The following is a 9,149-nucleotide window of genomic DNA, read 5'->3' on the forward strand; positions in this document are numbered from 1 at the left end:
AGACTGGTTGACAGCTATTAGGTCTGTGAAAAAAGTAGAGACCCCAAATGTCATGGTATATTTCGCACTCTGTGCCCAATCTTACTGTACAGTGAAATAATGCTTACCACCGTGCTGTGGAGTGCCTCACCTAATGGTTGGTTTACCTTCAGCTCTTCAGTCACTCACCTCACTGTAGGTAGCAGTCAGTATGTGTAATTTGGGTTGCACATACAGTACAGTAGATAATTTATTAAAATCAGCTTATGAGTACAGACCACACATACCTCACTATTGTATCAATTGCAGGGGACTGTGGGCAACTAAAAAAAAAACTGGCCTTGCAGTTCATATATCTTTACAGCCCCCCCATGGCCAAAATGGGTGCTTACACCAGCTCCAGAGCAGAACCGAATGGTCACATCCTCCGTCTTTTATATGTCTGTCAATATGCTTTCCCTGATGACTAACATGGCACGCTCACGCCACAGGCTGACAGCTGTAGCAGAACACTGGTTCATTGGATGAATGTGATGCCCTGGTGACAACTTGTCCCACTTTCACAAAGTACCAGAGGAGTTGACGCTGCATGGGCACTCACTGTGAACAATGTGTCTGTCACAAGCTTTATTTCTGTCATGCCAAGATTATCATCATTTCCTCCAAATCTGCACTAAAATGGCCCTGGCATATAAGAGTAAGACTTAAGAATGCATAAGAGCTCAAATGAGAAAAAGAACATCATCTTTTCAATGCATAATGTTGTATTTGAATGGCCATAAGTCATTTTGTGAAGTTCTTAAGGGCCCATTTCCTTACAAAACGGAGATTGTTTTGCCTGTGAGGCTTCTGCATTAGAGTTTCACTGAGACCAGCTCTAATGCATCTTCACAGTTTAAGATAATAATAGAGGGAAATCATTTTGGGAGAGCGGTGAAGCATTTACACAATTCAACTCAATTGCAATAAAAGCTTGGTGAACAAAAGTTTCAAATATAAATTCACAATGGTGGAATTGTACCTGAAGTGACATTGACTAGAGACAGTTTGGATCGACTGCAATCAGTTTCATGTGTCTGTAGATGTGAGTGATTCTAGATAAAAAAAACTTTTATTGTTTGTCAGTGGGCACTTTTCATACCAATCCTGCTTACCTCTGCGCCCCGTTTACGTAAGGCGAGAAACCCTGCCGGTTTCCTCAACCATTTTACGAACACATTGTGTTTATTGTTACTGTTCAAAGAAAACATTTCTTCATCATTAATTCTCTCTCAACCAATTTGACAAGCTTGCAAGGCCAGGACAAGACGAGAGAGGCATACAGGTATGAGTTGTACAGCTATGGACATTGGCAGGTACAGTCTGCTTAAATGAGAAACAGCTGACAGAACAGCTTTTGCATTGCATTCTCATTACTACACAAATGGCCAAGTTCATGGTCACATCTCCACTTCACCGTACCCCTCCTACACAATTGCTGTATCTTCTCTGCGTGGTTAATAAGCTGCGCGCAGCCTCATAACGGACGTAATCGCAGGACTGTGCTACACACCAAGTGCTGATTAATTAATGCAGTAGCTCATATTCATTAATGAGGCAAGCGGGTCTTTGTGTATCAGCGCTCTCACCACACAGCCCACGCCAAACCCACCATGCCAAGGTACAGGGGAGGGGGTGCAGTAATTATCAAAATTACATCATTCTAATAAATCACACTGGTTTGGGTTTAATGTATCGTGAGTGAATGGCTAAGATGGCGGAAGCGATGGATAGGGAGGATTCCATCCTCAGTAATAAGTCATGCTCGGTTAAAATAATGAAGTGCTGGCTTCACTCTTATTCTGTCTGGCTTATTATAGAAATGAAAGCCTTACCAAATACTCTAGGATATTATTATCATCCTTACAAATATATATTCTAAATACCTTTCCACAGAATCTGAATATAGACGTAGATATTTTGTCAATTTCCATGCCAACATAGGGCGATAAGTGCATAAGTCCATCATAACATGTGGAAGTATTTTAGGGCTTTATTATATAACCATTCTATCACCCTTATTCTTACCTCAGCATGAATTCATACCCCCCTACCTGTAACGGACCTCATTCCCAGAACTGAGTTAATGTGAAAACACATTCCCATGGCTTACACCCTCCATTTCACACCAGTCCCTCTGTTTTGCACCCGGCTCACAATTGCTTTCTCCAACCCAGCGCTACAAATGTTTTCCTTTTTAGAGGCAGAGAATGAAGCAAACTCTATAACTTCTCAAATCCCAGAGCTGATGAGACAAAGCTAATGCAAACACAGGCAGAAACAAAGAAACAAGAGGAACGAGACAAAGGCGGTCAAAAGCCATAGTTAAACGGATCAGGTGGAATACAATACGTTCCATGGCGTATGAATGGAAATTACCATTTGTGGCGAACAGGTGAAGCTACTGTTAGCTTTGTGTTTCATCCAGGCAGACAAACAGCTGAGAGGAAGAAACACACTTGTTAGTGTACACTCTCACCTTGCAAGGATTTAAAACCAAGCTGGCAGGTAGCTCTCCAGACAGTTAAGACGCAGCCGTGAGCGCCTTGAGGCTGTTGCTATTCCAGAATCTCGCAGACATCTGCGAAATACAAAAAAAACAGAGGTTTGAGCTTATATATGCTCTGAGCTTTCAGCAGAAAGCTGTTTGCAAGAATATGCAGATACAATAAAGTGACAATAAACTAAGTGCATTTTCTTTGCAGCATGTTTTTCTTCCAGCAAAAAAAATACAGAATAATAGAAACATGTGGGCTAACTGTTTCCATGGATGTATAAACATCTAGAGAGCATGCCTTTGGATTTCAAAAAAAACTTTTCATATCCTTTAATTGTCACAACACATCCATTGTGTTCTGCTGAATGGTTCAATGTTGCCCCTCGTTGAGTGCAGATAGATACTCTCCTTTGAATCACATCATCAAGGGCTCTCCTGACGAACATGTCTTCTTTCCATGCTCAGATGAACCTGTTATAAATGAATATTTATCTACATATCAAATATGAGAAGCGTACTCAATTTTCCACAACAAACATTGTTTTATTTAAAAAAAAAGGCAGACTGGAAGTAACGAAAGCAATTGCACGCGTCTGGTCTTTGTTGATATTTACGCTTATAATCGTCATACAACAAACAAACAAACCAACAAAAACGTTTTATCAAATGTGTTGTAGCTGTAATTTCCTTTCATTGTCCCTTTATTGCATCTCAAGCGTTTAAATGCCTAGCTAGTTCAGCAGACTTGTTAGCTGGGAAAGTCCATCAAAGATGAACTTCTGATTGCTAGCTATCTGACTGAGGCTGTCCTAATAGGGATACCATACCCTCTTGTTTGCAATTTAGAATGTGTTAATTTTCTCTCTCACAACCACATATCTCCTCAAACACTTGGGCAAGTGGTGAACCTTTTAATCATATGTTTAGGATATTAATCACCCTATCCTCTCCCCTTCATAGCTCCTGAAGAAAAATAAATCATATGCAACGTGCCTCTGGGTTGTCTGTTCTTGATTAAAACAACTTATCATGAGCTGAGGCAAGTTAATAAAAATAAGACACAAGACACAGCAATCATTAAGGGACATACCTGTTCATAAATAACCGTGTCTTTGCTAGGAAATTGTGTGAGAATATCCAAGAGGCTACGGAAAACAATAGAGACTGGAATTTATGCCACCATTAGGCATCCTCAATCATGACAAATAGAGTTGTCACTGTATCCGGAGAGAACGATTAGGTTCTCTCTACAGCAATTAACATAAGGAAAACAAAGACATATTGTACGTCTATGTCAACATAAAATGTTCTCCAGTTAGACCAATTTCATAAAAACAGTATTGTGGTGTTGCTTTTGAGTGATCAACCAGCCCGACTAGAACATGCTCAGGATCACAGCACCAACACTGCTGGCCACTGATAGGTCTGTGGAGGCTACCTCCCATTATGTGTCTTAATTAACAAACCCTATATCCAATTCTCTTTTGCAACATGCATTTCATGTAGAATATATATTGCAAATTATATAATTTTGTATTATGTCAATACAGGGGTATTAAGTGAAGTTTCAGTGCTTGATATACAGTGATGACATTATGTAGGAAATTAAAGGCATGTATCTTTATTTCATTGTTATTTATTTTAGCAGGCTAGATTTATTGAGATTAAAAATCAATTTTACAAGAGAAACCTGGCCAAAAGTTTCAGACCATTTACAACATAAAACAGGTGTTCCTTGGCAGAGGATCATCAAGCGGTGTACGAATGACTTTGCACTGACAGTCTTTCAGAAACAACAGTATTGTTTTATTCCTACCATGTTCCCCCAATGCATTTCAAACGTTGCTCTGCTGTCAAAGTCATGCGATTGCACTGATGTAATATATAGTATACTAACAGAAAAAGGTTTTCAAAAGGGTTCATCGGCTGATCCCTTTTTAGTTCCAAGTAGAACTATTTTGGGTTCCATATAGAACCCTCAGTGCAAATGTTTCTACGTGGAACGACAAAGGGTTCTTAAAAGGGTTCTGCTATGGGGACAGCCGGATAAACCTTTTAGGTTATATTTGTGTAGGGTACACGACACATAATGAGATAAACATGCTTTTTCTCCATCTCATCGTTTCGCCTTCTCTAGCTAACAAACTCAATCACGTCACCAAAATCCACAAAAATGTCTTGCACTTATACTCTTACTCTGACGCAAATCTGCCAAGTTTTTTGCTGTTGCTGAAATGTGTTTCTCAAAATTATTTAGGAGGAAAATGGAAATAACTAGTAAGTAAGTGTGCTCTGTTGAGACAAATTGTCCCGCTAATGGGAGAATTTATTATTATTATTATTATTTTTTGTTAATGTCAGATGTGGTTGGGTCATTTTTCCCAAAACCTAATGCCATGATGAGCAAAATGTACCAGATTCCTATAAAGCCCTATATTTGCTCACCTAAACTGCTTCCATTAAGCAAGGTTCATGCACTAGTTCGTTTTTGTTCATTCGGAAAGAAGAGGGAAACATACGTTTCTGGTTGTCTTTGTAAAGCAAGAAGAAACTACGAACCGTTCTTTGCAAGTTAATATGATGCACCCTGTGGAAGAATTACTCAAATCAAATCAAATGTTATTGGTCACATACACGTGATTAGCAGATGTTATTGTGGGTGTAGCGAAATGCTTGTGCTTCTAGCTCCGACAGTGTGGTAATATATAACAAGTAATATCTAACAAATTACACAACATGTACCCAATAAACACAAATATAAATTGGAATGAATTAAGACTATATACATATGGACGAGCGATGTCAGAGTGGAGCGATATCAGAGTACATATGACATGAGTAATGCCAGATATGTAAACATTATTAATATAGTGACTAGTGTTCCATTCCTTAAAGTTGCCAGTGATTCCTAGTCTATGCCTATAGGCAGTAGTGCTAGTAATGGCTTTTTAACAGTCTGATGGCCTTGAGATGAAAGCTGTTTTTCAGTCTCTCGGTCCCAGCTTTGATGCACCTGCACTGACCACGCCTTCTGGATGTAAGCGGGATGAACAAGCTGTGGCTCAGGTGGTTGATGTCCTTGATGATATTTTTGGCCTTCCTGTGACATTGGGTGCTGTAGGTGTCCTGGAGGGCGGGTAGTTTGCCTCCGGTAATGCGTTGGGCAGACCGCACCACCCTCTGGAGAGCCTTGCGGTTGCGGGATGTTGCAGTTTCCGTACCAGGTGGTGATACAGCCAACAGGATGCTATCAATTGTGCATCTGTAAAATTTTGTGAGGGTTTTAGGTGACAAGCCAAATATCTTTAGCCTCCTGAGGTTGAAGAGGCTCTATTGTGCCTTCTTCACCACACTGTCTGTGTGGTGGGTCCATTTCAGTTTGTCAGTGATTTGTACGCCAAGGAACTTGAAGATTTCCACCTTGTCCACTGCAGTCCCATTGATGTAGATGGGATGGACCCTCTGCTGTTTCCTTAAGTCCACAATGATCTCATTTGTTTTGTTGCCATTGAGTGAGAGTTTGTTTTCCAGGCACCACACTCTCAGAGCCCTCACCTCCTCTCTGTAGGCTGTCTCGTCATCATTGGTAATCAAGCCTACTACTGTTGTCATCTGCAAACCTGATGATTGAGTTGGAGACATGCTTGGCCAAGGAGTACAGGAGGGGGCTGAGCACGCACCCTTGTGGGGCCCCAGTGTTGAGGATCAGCGGAGTGGAGTTGACATTTCCTACTTTCACAACCTGAGAACGGCCCGTCAGAAAGTCCTAGACCCAGTTGCACAGCGCAGGGTTCAGACCCAGGGCCTCGAGCTTACTGATGAGCTTGGATGAGCTGATGAGCTTGGAGGGTACTATGGTGTTGAATGCTGAAAAGCATTCTTTCACACAGTGCCCTGCAAAAGTATTCACCCCCCTTGGATTTTTTTCCTATTTTGTTGCATTTTATTTGGATTTCATATAATGGACATACACAAAATAGTCCAAATTGGTGAAGTGAAATGAAAGAAATAACTTGTTTAAAAAAAAAACAAATCAGATAATTTGTGCGCACATTTGTATTCACCCCCTTTGCTATGAAGCGCATAATTAAGATCTGGTGAAACCAATTACCTTCAGAAGTCACATAATTAGTTAAATAAAGTCCACCTGGAGGCAATCTAAGTGTCACATGATCTGTCACATGATTTCAGTATATATATATATATATATTCACCTGTTCTGAAAGGCCCCAGAGTTGGCAACACCACTAAGCAAGGCGCACCACCAAGAAAGCGGCACCATGAAGACCAAGGAGCTCTCCAAACAGGCCAGGGACAAAGTTGTGGAGAAGTACAGATCAGGGTTGGGTTCTAAATAAATATCAGAAACTTTGAACATCCCAAGTAGCACCATTACGTCCATTATTAAAAAAAATGGAAAGAATATGGCACCACAACAAACCTGTCAAGAGAGGGCCGCCCACCAAAACTCACGGACCAGGCAAGGAGGGCATTAATTAGAGGCAACAAAGAGACCAATATTACCCTGAAGGAGCTTCAAAGCTCCACAGTGGAGATTGGAGTATTTGTCCATAGGACCACTTTAAGCCGTACACTCCACAGAGCTGAGCTTTATGGAAGAGTAGCCAGAAAAAATCCATTGCTTAAAGAAAAGAAGCAAACATGTATGGTGGCATGTGTGAGACTCACCAGACATATGGAAGAACGTACTCCGGTCAGATGCGACTAAAATTGAGCTTTTTGGCCATCAAGGAAAGCACTATGTCTGGCGCAAACCCAACACCTATCATCACCCCAAATACACCATCATGTTTTTCATTGGCAGGGACTGGGAATCTGGTCAGAGTTGAAGGAATGATAGAAGGTGCTAAATACAGGAACATTCTTGAGGGAAACCTGTTGTTTCAGTCTTCAGAGATTTCAGACTTAGACGGAGGTTCACCTTCCAGCAGGACAATGGCCCTGACCATACTGCTAAAGCAACATTCAAATGGTTTTAGGGGAACATTTAAATGTATTGGAATGACTTAGTCTAAGCCAAGACCTCAATCCAATTGAGAATCTGTGGTATGACTTAGATTGCTGTACACCAGCGGAACGCATCCAACTTGAAGGAGCTGGAGCAGTTTTGTCTTGAAGAATGGGCAAAAATCCCAGTGGCTAGATGTGCTAAGCTTATAGAGGCATACCCCAAGAGACTTACAACTGTAATTGCTGCAAAAGGTGGCTCTGGAAAGTATTGACTTTGGGAGGGTGAATAGTTATGCGTGCTCAAGTTCAGTTTTTTTTGTTTCACAGTAAAAAATATGTTGCATCTTCAAAGTGCTAGGCATGTTGTGTAAATGAAATGATACAAACCCCCCCCAAAAAATAAATTTTAATTCCAGGTTGTAAAGGCATCAAAATACGAAAAATGCCAATACTTTTGCAGGCTACTGTTGGTATTCCTCTTGCCCAGATGGGATAGGGCAGTGAGCAGAGCGATGGCTATTGAATCGTCTGTGGATCTATTGGGGCGGTAAGCAAATTGAAGTGGGTCTAGGGTGGATGGTAAGGTAGAGGTTTGACTAGTCTCTCAAAGCACTTCATGATGACAGAGGTGAGTGCTACGGGGTGATAGTCATTAGGTTCAGTTACCTTTGCCTTCTTGGGTACAGGAACAATGGTGGCCATCTCGAAGCATGTGGGGACAGCAGACTGGGATAGGGAGAGATGAATATGCCCGTAAACACACCAGAAAGCTGGTTTGCGCATGCTATGAGGGCGCAGATAGGGATGCCGTCTGGACCAGCAGCCTTGTGAGGGTTAACATATTTAAATGCCCATGGAGAAGGAGAGCCCGGAGTCCTTGGTAGCGGGCCGCGTCGGTGGCACTGAACGTGCAAAGAATGTGTTTAGCCTGTCCGGAAGCAAGCTGTCGGTCTCGGCAATGTGGCCGGTTTTCCTTTTTTAGTCAGTGATTGTCTGTAGTCCCTGCCACATACGTTTCATGTCTGAGCCGTTGAATTGCGACTCCACTTTCTCTTTATTGACGATTAGCTTGTTTGATTGCCTTGCGGTGTGAATAACTACACTGTTTATATTCTACCATATTACCAGTCGCCTTGCCAACTCAAACAAGTGATCCACATAGAGATGTTTGGGAAATGAGGTTTAGTCAAATAATAGGGTCACTGTGACACCATAACAATGTCATGCTCAACTTGTCTCAAATGCAGCAGTGGAAAAAGCACTCAATTGTCATACTTTAGTAAAAGTAAAGACACCTTAATAGAAAATGACTCAAGTAAAAGTGAAAGTCGCCAGTAAAATACTACTTGAGTAAAAGTATTTGGTTTTAAAAATACAGTATTTAAGTATCAAAAGTAAATGGGATTGCTAAAATGTACTTAATAAACCATTTCATACACCTTATATTAAGCAAACCAGACCACACCATTTAAAAAAAAAAAAGTATTTAAAATTGCCAGCGGCACACTCCAACACTCAGACATAATTTACAAACGATGCATTTGTGTTTAGTGAGTCCTCCAGATCAGAGGCAGTAGGGATGATAAATTGGACAATTTTCCTTTCAAAATGTACTTTTGCATGTCAGGAAAATGTCACATTTTCTTTAGGAATGTAGTGAAGT

Source organism: Oncorhynchus keta, chromosome 6 (genome assembly GCF_023373465.1).
Source record: "Oncorhynchus keta strain PuntledgeMale-10-30-2019 chromosome 6, Oket_V2, whole genome shotgun sequence".
NCBI lineage: Eukaryota > Metazoa > Chordata > Actinopteri > Salmoniformes > Salmonidae > Oncorhynchus > Oncorhynchus keta.